Source organism: Tamandua tetradactyla, chromosome 6 (assembly GCF_023851605.1).
Source record: "Tamandua tetradactyla isolate mTamTet1 chromosome 6, mTamTet1.pri, whole genome shotgun sequence".
NCBI classification, from domain to species: domain Eukaryota; kingdom Metazoa; phylum Chordata; class Mammalia; order Pilosa; family Myrmecophagidae; genus Tamandua; species Tamandua tetradactyla.
This window is the reverse complement of record NC_135332.1, coordinates 79,002,334-79,013,705: the sequence shown is the minus strand read 5'-3', so window position 1 is coordinate 79,013,705 and position 11,372 is coordinate 79,002,334.

The window sequence follows — 11,372 nt, the reverse complement described above, 5'->3', positions numbered from 1 at the left end:
TGAAATTGCTCTGGAAATAGATTAAGCTGATGCACTACACTGTGAAAGTACCAAATATGGCTGAATATACCAGTCAAAATTATGCTACATGAATTTCATCTTTAAAAATTTGCAGATAAGCCTGAGTACAATAATTGCATGAGATTTTATTCTAAGAAATCCAGTTTTCTATGTGATACAAAATACATTTATTCTGATGGTTAGATCTGAATAGAAACAATAGTTCTAAATTTTAATAAGTATTTACTTCCTAATGTTTCTTTCTTCATTTCAAAAATGACACAATATTAGAGAAAAATTAAAAATGGCAAATTAAAAATAAACACTTGAATTCCTCTCAAATATCCACTTCACTTATGAATGAAAGGGAAATGAAATTATGTCTTGTACTGGTATGTACTGTAATTTTTATATAACTTCCTCTCATCAAAAGCAAGAATAAAATTGGTATCCAATTTGGCTTAGGATGATTAATAACCTTTATAACCTGTTCTAGAGATAGTGGCTTCTACCCTGTCTCTCCTATACTCCATTCTTCATCCAAGTAACCCCTTTTTTAAAATTTTTCTCACATCATTAGTCATATAAGAAATTCATATTTCTTCATCTTCCATGTATTTTTATTTCCAGATTTATTTCAGAGAATTCCAGCCATTTCTATGTAGAGAAAGTATGCTTGGTTCTCTGCTAAATCTGTCTAGGACCTGGAGTACTTCCCAGTACACAGAATATAGCCAAAAGGATTTATGAATAGTAAAGAAATGAATGAATTTTCTAAGCTTCCCTTCACAAGGTCTTATATATCCATATGAGGGCTACAATTTTTTAATTGGTAATTCCAATCAAGATGAACAAGTGAGTGTCCCACAGAATGAAGCATTGACTACATTTATTATATACATAATCAGGGTTTGACCCCTGAAATACAGCCCTTAAAAGGTTTATTTACTGTTTTTAAGGAATAGAAAATCTAGGTTATATTTACCTTGAGAAGAAGATGAACAGGGAAGAGCTTCGGGAGAAGAAAAAAGTCCTGCTTTCCATCTGAACCTTTCTCAGAACTGATGTGACCTTGCAGAGTCTTCTACTCTTTGAGTTTTGATGAGTTCTCTGAACAGCAAGTATCAGCAGACCTCATTTGCTTCCACTTTTATACATCCTGAGTATACTCATACTTTTTTTTACATCAGACCAATACCTTAAATTTTATTGTGTCACTTTTTGGCTCACAAAACTCAATTACTATTTTTATTTGTGGGTCTTGTACTGGTTTGAATTTGTAGTGGACCCCAGAAAAGCCATGTCCTTTAATTCTCATTCAATATTGATGGCTGGGAGCATTTGATTGTTCCCATGGAGATGTGACTGACCCAACTGTGGGTATCAAGTTTTGATTAGAGGGAGATGTTACTCCACCAATTCCAGGTGGCCTTGAGTGAATTCTTTTAAAGAGGAGAGAGCCCCTTTTTAGAGCCACAACAGAGTCCACACAGCCAGGTACTTTTGGAGATGCAGAAGGAAAATGCCCCCCCTGGAGAGCTTCATGAAACAGGAAACCAGGAAAGAAGTTAGCAGATGCCACCATGTTTACCATGTGCCTTTCCAGTTGAGAGAGAAATCCTAAATGTCATCAGCCTTCTTGAACCAAGGTATCTTTTCCTGGATTCCTTAGATTGGACATTTCTATAGACTTGCTTTAATTTGGACATTTTCATGGCCTTAAAACATGTAAACTTACAACTAAATAAATTCCCCCTTTTAAAGGTCATTCTGTTTCTGGTATATCACATTCTGATACCTAGACAATTAGAACAGGTCCATTTCCCATTTTTCTCTTGAATCTATTTTATTACTTTTACTGATATCCTTGAAAATTCTAGGTATTTGCTTTTCAACATTGTAAGCACTGAATACTTGTAAGCCATATGTGACTATTAAACTCGAATTAAATTTAATAAAAATTTGAAATTTCAGTTTTTCAGTACCCCTATCTAAATTTAAATGTCCACTAGCCACATGTGGCTTCTGCAATGGATGGTGCAGATAAAGATGTATCTTCATTACAAAAATCACCACAAGGCACATTGATATTGACCTTTTAGATACTTCTATTCATAATGATTTATTTTTTGCTCCACTCTATTAATTCTCTTCTGTCTGTCCTCAAATTATGTTTTATTGTATTTCTTTTAACTTCTTAAGGTAGGGGGTTAATATCATTAAGTTATTTACTTTAATAACTATAAATATTTTTTTTACAGCATAAGGACAATAATTTTCCTGGGAATACTGGTTCAGCTTTGTCTCTTTGGCAATTTTATGCAATGTTTTCAATTATTATTTTTTTCCATATTGCAGATTTTAAAAACTTTTGTAAAGTTTATTTAGAGGCATTTCACCTGTTAATTTTCAGTTCCTAATTTTTTTTGAAACATGGGCAGGCACCGGTAACTGAACCCAGGTTTCCAGCACGGCAGGGGAGAATTTTGCCTGCTGAGTCACTGTTGCACCACCCAGTTCCTACATTTTATATGTATATATTTTCATGGGCAGGCACCAGGAATCAAACCTCAGTCTCTGGGCATGACACATGAGAATTCTGCTACTGAGCCACCACTGCGATGCTCTCCTACATTGTATTTTGTTTGTCATTATTTTACGGTTTTATTTTCTTCAGAATAGGAAATATTGGTTATCCCTTTCACATTTCTGAGGTTTTCCTACATATTATTTTATGAACTATTTGGTTGCCAATTTCATGATTTCTTTAAACTTAGACTTTCTGTTTGGGTTGTGATATTTTTCATACAAGCATTTGTAGAATAATTGGAGAATTCATTCCACTTTCTTTGTGAAAGCAGTATAGACTTTCATTTTCAAAACAAGTAAGAGACATAAGTATAACACATGATAAATAAGTTAAGTAGGCCTGAGATGAAGTCCTCATGCTAAGCCCATGTCAGCAAACCAAAGTTTAACTAAATTCCAGTCTCTTAAAAGTGCTCCTGCTCCCAGAAACCAAAACCTGAGAACCACCAATCTTTATTCATTAAAGGATTATTTGCAAAAGGCAAATGCAAAATTAAAGCTCATGGCATTTGTGGCTTCCTAGCTGACAGAGAAATCCCAGATGCCATTTGCCCTCTCTTTGGTATCTGTCTCTGAATGCCTTAGTTTGGATATATTTAAGGCCTTAGAACTGTAAACTAGCAACTTAATAAATTCCCTTTATAAAAACCAATCCCTTTCTGGTATTTTACATTCCAGTGGAATTAGCAAACTAAACCAATTTTGGTACCAGAGAAGTGGGATACTCCATTTTGCAAATACCAAACATGCTGGAATGGCTTTTTATGTGGTTAAAGGGAAATTCTGGAGTAATTGTGAGGTGGTGAAAAGGAAAGGCTTGACTTGCTTTGAATGGACTGTTGGTGGAAATGTGGACTCAAAAGATACCCTGATGAGGTTTTAAACTTAAGTGATGAGTGTATTATTGCAAGCTGGAGAGAAGGCAACCCTTTTTTTAAGTGTTCTGGTTTGGGATGAAAGGTAGAATCTGAAAGGAATGGCCACCTTAGCTGAAGAGATTTCTAAATGAAATGTGGAAAATGCAACCTGGCTGCTCCCTGCAGCTTATAGTAGAAATGTGCCAGGAAGAAAATAAGTTAAGAACTGAACTCTTGGGTAAAACAAAATCAGAAATTGACAGTCTAGAAAGTTATTGGCTTCCAGAAAAGGATACCAGAAAGCTAGTGCCCCAAGTAAGGATTTAATCAAACATGGAACCACTCAGCCATATCCAGAAAAACCAGGATGGGAGATGGAGCTGCTCAGAAATGATTTGTGGAAAGTCATAACATTTCATGGCTTTGATTTCTGTGTACCACACGTAAATTATTTTTTTCATGAGATCTGCATAAATGGAACCACTGCTAGTCTGAACTAAAAGGATCAAACATTAAAGAAAAATATCTTCAAAGGCAGAGCATGAAAGTGAATATCTGAAGCCAAAAAATATTTGGCCAAGAGAATGGACCAACCCATCCACATGGAAAAGCTGAATGTGCCACAGAAGCAGAGGGCAGGCCAACTGCTTCATTGCTCAGGAAGAGCTTTGGTGCCCCAGGTCTTGGAGAGAGTGGAGTGCATAAACTAGGGGTTCATGGGAGCCTGGCAGTTGCCCCCTTGTTCTGGCGGCATTGAGTGTATGCCCTGGATAAGGAAGAAAGTGTAGGTGCTGCCCTGATGCTTGGAGATGGTAGAGCTGAGAGAAATATGGTATTCCCAATGATCCCCAGTTTTGTAACTCTTACACCAGCATTGGGAGAGAACAAGACTGCTGCATAGGCCCTTAGAGAAGATGGAACTGCCACTCTCTCAAGCCCCAAGAGTAAGTGACTCTCAGACTTTGAAATCAAATGGAGTATGCCCTTCAGGTTTTTGGAACTGTTTGGGACATTTGACCCATTTTCCCCCTATGGCAATGGGAACATATATCCTATGATTATCCTTCACTTGTATGTTGGAAGCAGATAACTTGTTATGAGTTTCACAGGTCAACAGCCAGAGAATTTTCCTTAGGAAAGACTATGCTTGTAACTGATTTTGATGAGATTTTATACTGTTTTTCACTTGTTATGGTATTTGTATAGTTACTGAAATGGCTTAAGTCTTTTGTGATATTGTGATGGAATGAATCTATTTTGTATATGGAAAGGACATGTCTTTTGGGGGTCCAGAGAGTGGAATGTGCTATTCTGAAACTATTACATACCTGAGAAAAACCATATCATTTAATCATGATTCAACCATTGCAGTATGGGACCTCCTGATTAGGTTGTTTCCATGGAGAATGTGACACACCCAATTGTGGGTGTGTGAGCTATCATTAGATTACATCCATGAGGATGTGACCCACTCAACTGTGGAGGGACCTTCTGATTAGGAGGAAATGTGACTTTGCTCCATTCAAGGTGGGTCTTAAAAATTAAAAAAAATAAAAAACAAACAAACAAGGTGGGTCTTAATTGGTTTAATGGTGTCTTTAAAAGCTCTCATGGAAAAAGAGCCTCAGAGCCATCATAGAAACCAGAGATGCTTAGAATGCACTTAGACCAAAGCCCAGCAGACATCACCATGTACCTTCCTATGAAGTACTCAGCAAGCCAGAACTGAGAGTTTTTCCCTGGAGATCCTAACTGAGGACACAGATTCCTTGAGAGGAAGCCACTACAATCAGAAGTACAAAGTGATGAACCAGGAGCAAGGTCCTCAGACACCAGCCATGTGCCTCCCAACTGACAGAGAAATCCTGGGCACCATTCACCTTCTCTTCAAAATCAAGGTAACTTTATCTGGATGCCTTAGTTAGGATACTTTTAAGGCCCTAGGATTGCAAACCTATAACTTAATAAAACCCCTGGATTAGTTTGGTAGCTGTCAGAACGTGATTTATGAGAAGTGAAATGGCTTTTAAAGAGGGCAATTCAATAGTAACAAGGTTACAGTTCTAAGGAAGTGGAAGTATCCAAAATAATCATGAACAAGAGGTTACCTTCACTCCAGAAAGGCCAACTGGACTGGAACACCTCTGTCAGCTGGGAAGTCACATGGCTACCATCTGCTGGTCCCCTGCTCCTGGGATCTGTTGCTTTCAGTCTCCATCTATGTGCAAGTTCCTCATTTTGCTTCTTTGGGGCTGGCTTTCATTTCTTGAGTTCCCTTGTCTCTCTCAAGGTTCTAGCTTGCTTCATATCTCATGGTGACATGTGCTGGACTCCAAGCATCTCCATCTATTGTCTGTTCTCTGAAGTCACTGTTCTCTGAGCAACTACATCTGCTCTCTCTACAGGCTCCAAGGCATCTGTCATTTCTGTCAGCTCTCTCTCTAAAATGTTTCTTCTTTTAAATGATTCCATTAAACTAGCCAAGACCCACCTGAAGTGGGTAGAGTTGCATCTCCTTCTAATCAAGGGTCACATCCAAAATTGGGCATACCACCTCAGTGGAGACAATCTAATCAATTTACAACCTATAGTGCCAAATTAGGATTAAAAGAAAGGGCTGTTTCCATGAGATTGGACCAGGATTAAAATACGGCTTTTCTGGGATACATAATATTTTCAAACCAGCATATCCCTTTTATAAAACCCATTCCATTTCTAGTAGTTTGCATTTTGGCAGGATTAGCAAACTAAAATAGCATTTATATATTCTCATGTCTAAGAACAAATTTTTATCTGAACATTATAAGCTCTCTGTGTCTGTAGTAGGTCTGTTATGAGTTTTCCTACCTCTGGATGGTATTATCAAATTAACTAATAAAACCCCTTAAAAGAGCTCTATTCAAACTGACTTAAAGATAAGTAACTGTGTTAGGTTTGGGTGTCAACTTGGTCAAGTGATGATACCCTGGTGTCATGTTGCTGTAGACATAAATCATCAGTATCTGAACTTCATCTATGGCTGATTACATTTGCAGTTGCCTAAGAGGGGTGTCTTCCCCAGTGAGTGAGGTTTAATTTAATTAGCCAGAGGCTTAAAAGAGAGAGATCAGAAGAGAGCTCAGCAGGTCAGCATACATCATCTCAGCAGCCCAGATATTTGGGGATGCAGCAAGGAATCACCCCAGGGAAAGACATTGGAACCCAGAAGCCAAGAGACAAGGCCAGCAGACATTGCCATGTGCCTTCCTATGTAACAGAGAACCTCAGATAAAATTGAGCTACCTTTCCTCTGAAGAACTATGAATTTTTACCAAAATAAATCCCCTTATTAAAGGCTGATCCATCTCTGGTGTGTTGCATTCTGGCAGCTTTAGCAAATTATAACAATAAATAACATATAAAAATTAATCTTAATTAAGTTACAGAAGCTAAGGAAAGCAAACTTCTAATTTTCCCCCAATGAAAAAACTGTATTTATTGAACCAAATCCAAGTGCTTTGAAGAAAATGAAAAGTTTCCATAACTCAGATAAACCTTTGGCAAACAGGACTAATATTAGTTAAATAAAAATAGTCATGTCATTAGAATTATGAATATAAGTAAAAAATAACCATACAATTTTATTCTACTTGGGTATGTTCTTCCAATTTTTATACAGGATTACTGATCAAATAAACTAGCACTAGATCTTTAAAATGATGGACAATGTAAATTTGTATATAAAGAGTAATCATGCTTTGAAGGATTTAACTTGAAGAGGCTCCAAGGTATTCTGATAACTTTATGTAATGTATGCAAGATGTGCTTTATTAAAAGAAAAGACAGTATTTTGCCTTAAAGTTAAATAATTGGTAACCCCCAAAAGTATATTCTTTCTAAATGTAAAGTACATTCATTCCATAACAATATCAGAGAACAAAGAACCATTTCAGTAATAATACAAACAAAATACAAAGTCAGAAACAGTACAAAATCTCATCAAAGTCAGCTAAGGGCATGGCCTGTCCTAAGGCAAAATTATACTCTGGTCCTGGATCTGTAAAACTCAGAACTTATAAAACTTATTTTCTGCCAACATACAAAGGAGGGACCATCATAAGATACATATTCCCATTTCCATAGGGAGGAACCGGAGGGAACACAGGAGTCTCCAGACCCAAATAGTTTAAAAAACCTGCGGGACAAACTCCATTAGATTTCAAGGTCTGAGACTCACTTATCTTCAGGCTTTAGAAAGTAGCAGTCCCACCCTTTCCAAAGGCCTAAACAGTGGTCCCCCTCTCTCCAAATGCAACCTTGGGGGACATTGATGAAAACACCTTTTTCTTGGCTCCACCCTCTCAAGCATTGGGGCTTCACCTAGGCTCTCTGCCATCTCTGGGACACATGTTCAATCCAATCGTGCAGTGGCAGCCAGGCTCTCCCCAAACCCCAAGGAATGTGCTTCACCCTCTCCAAGGCCTGAGGTGGCATGACTCTTCCACTGCAACAGTGGAAGTCCATTCCTCTGCCTTTGTGGCAAATTCACCCTTTCCACATACTTGGGTGGGTCTGCTGTCCTGGCCCAAGGTTTCTTGACTTCAGACCTCAGGCTCATACTGTATGAGACCAAAGGAAGAAAGTTTTATTTTATCCAAAACCAAAATTTTCTGCAGCACTCACTTTAATGCAAGAAGTCTGGATAGTTCATTTAAGGATCCCAAACACACAGCACTCAAAATGGGAATGAGGGCTCATAATTCTGTATAACTTAATGTAATTCCTGGATATAACCAAGAGCATATATGGTAGATAATTAAAAAGTCTTGGCAAGGTCCCTTGAGGGACTGGAAAAATATATGGAACTGTTAATATTTCCCACCTAGGAAGCCCCTGATACTCTTTCAAACATTAAAGATTCCCAAGATAAAAGCCCAAACACTGGATCTTGAGGCTTGCTCTTATGAAACTTATTTCAGTAGCAGAGAAGCTAAATCTACCCATAATTATGCATAAAAATTACTTCCAGAGACTCTTTTGTGCTCAAATTTGACTTCTCTTTCTCTAACTCAACTTTTGCAAGTAAAATCATTATTCTCTCCCCTACATGGGGCATGACATCCAGGGATATGAATCTCCCTGACAATGTCAGTCATGACTCCCAGGGATGAGCCTTGCCCTGGGATCATGGGGATCAACAATGCCTTCATGACCAAAAGGTGCAAAAAAAAAAAATCTGAAAAATGTGAAAATGCCCAATCATAATTGTCAGCTCTTATTTTCTTCTATACCTTAGTCCTACTTCTGGTACCAAGCTGTATTAGGGTTCTCAAAGGAAACAGAACTAATAGGAAATATAGGAGATATCTGTAAATATGAGATTTCATAAATGTGTGTCATACAACTGTGGGGATGCTCAAGTCTAAATTCCACAGTGCAGGCTACAAACTTACAACTCCAATGAAAATCTAGAATGAATCCCCCAGGAGACTGGTTGACAGAAGAGGAGAGAGAGAATCTCTTCTGATGTCCCCTTTAAAGCCCCCAGATGATTAGATTATATATCACTAATTGTGGGAGGCATGCCTCTTGGCCAACTAGATACATAGCTATATATATCTAGATAACTAGATATAATAGATAACTAGATATATATAGCTATATAGCTAGATGTAATTAGCTATAAATATAATCAACATGCTAATGACTTAATAAACCAGCCTTCTGGTCTATTAACCAGCTATGAAATGTCCATGCAGTAATGGATAGTCCAGTGCTTGCTTGATGAGAGAACTGGGCTCCATTACCTGGCCAAGCTGACACATGAACCCAACCATAAGAGTATTCCCTTTGTCATCTTGGCAGCTCTACATATCACATTAAACCATATTTAATCTCTAAAGAGAACACAGTAACAGACATATGTTTCACCTAACAATATTCAGCTGTCATGCATGCAACCAGAAAAACATCAAATCTCTCTGGAATAGGGTGCAAATCCTTGGATAACATTCACTCTTAAACTTGATAGTCTATATCTTAAATACTATGACGTAAAAAATACAACTTATGTCATGTAACTCAAGGTTCATACAGGGAAAAAATTCCTGCACCAACCAATAGGATTATTTTTTTAAAAACTTTTTTGCTCTGCCTGTATAACCCTTCCTATTGTTCCTCAGACCTCCCCTACATTTTATGGATTGGACATAACCTAAATCATGAATCACTTAATGAAGCTCTAAGATTAAAGCAATTAATTCCTTTGTACATATTTTTTTGTCTGTTGACACAGAGAAGAGACAATTTAATACTTGTTCTGATCATTCTGGACTTCCTAATCTCTCCATGGAAAGATCAACTCTTATGCAGACAAGATAATATCCAAAACATAAAATAGCAGGAATTTGAGACAGATTTCAAGACATTATTCCACATGTTCACCATGAAGAAAATAAAAAAGCAGTTTCCCTCTTTCTTTCATGTGTAAGTTATATATGATTATAAGGATATGAGGCTTATTTAGGGAAAAATGTTTTCATATGGCAAAATCTTAATGTCTTCCATGGCCCAGAAAAAAAGTTTCTGGTCTAGGGCTGTGGAAGGAAATAAAAATATAATGACACTAGTGTCACACAAACTTCAAGACAATAATCTAACTGTGGTAACCATCTACCTTACTTCAGAGAAGTTTAATATTCTTTTGTTTATACCAACCAGTACACTGAATTTTTTTCCCTCATTAAAGTTTTCAACAAAATCAGAGTTAAATTAATATCATTTTCAAGGGCAAAAATGATATGCAGGACTACTGTTTACTCTGTATGACACATAAAGCAAAAGCAACTCTCCAAGAGCACAGGCCCAAGAAGCAATGCATGAGGCACTGGATGCAGGGCACAGTGACTCATTAGGAGTAACACAAAGAGTGCAGTTGCAACACAGGTAGAGAGAATTTCCTGATATTCTCTCAAGTATTAGGGACTCCCAATTTAATAAGCCAACCCTAGAACTTGAGGCTTCACCTTAGAAAACTTAGTTCTGTAATGATAATGTTAAGCTTACTTATAATTATGCATAAGAGTCACCCCCAGAGAAACTCTACTGCTGCTCAGATGTGACCTCTCTCTCTAAGCCAAACTCTGTGAATAAGCACACTACACTAGCCTCCATGTGGGACTTGACTCCCGGGGTGTAAATCTCCCTAGCAATAGGGGAAAAGACTTCCAGGGATGAGCCTGGCCCTGGCATCCTGTGACTGACACTACCTTCTTGGACTAAAAGGGGAAAAAGAAATGAAGCAAAGTCAAGTATCAGTGGCTAAGAGATTTCAAATAGAGTTGAGAGGGTCATTCTGGTAGTTACACTTATGCAAGCTTCTGCCAGATACTAAAATGGCCACAGGATGCCAAGCCCCAACTAACAGTATTCTGGAAAACCCTAAAGAATACCCAGGGTACTCTTAACTTATTTATTTATTAAGTATATATTTTTCAGAAATTTAAAGCCTCCAGAATGTTCTTATGCCAGATAAGACCAGAAACACAGAGGTATCAGTCTCTCCAAGAACATCAACCAGATTCAGCTCTTTACCCATGATATCAACAACCCCTGCCAGCATGAAGAAGTTGGAATAATAATTGCCCAGATATCCCTGAAGACTGAGAAAAGGATCAAATGAGAGGGGGAGGTATAAGTGAGAAATTAACAAATGATCATGACTTCTGAATCATTATATAGATATATTTTTAGTTCCTAGTGTATTGGAATAGCCAGAAAGAAATACATGAAATTACTAAACTGTAACCCAGTATCCTTGATCTATGATAATGACTGTCTATAGCTGTTATCATGCGATTATAAAAACCTTGTGATCGACAACCCCTCTATTCAGTGTATGGTTAGACAAGTAATAAAACAATGCTTATAAGGCATGAAAAAAAGCAG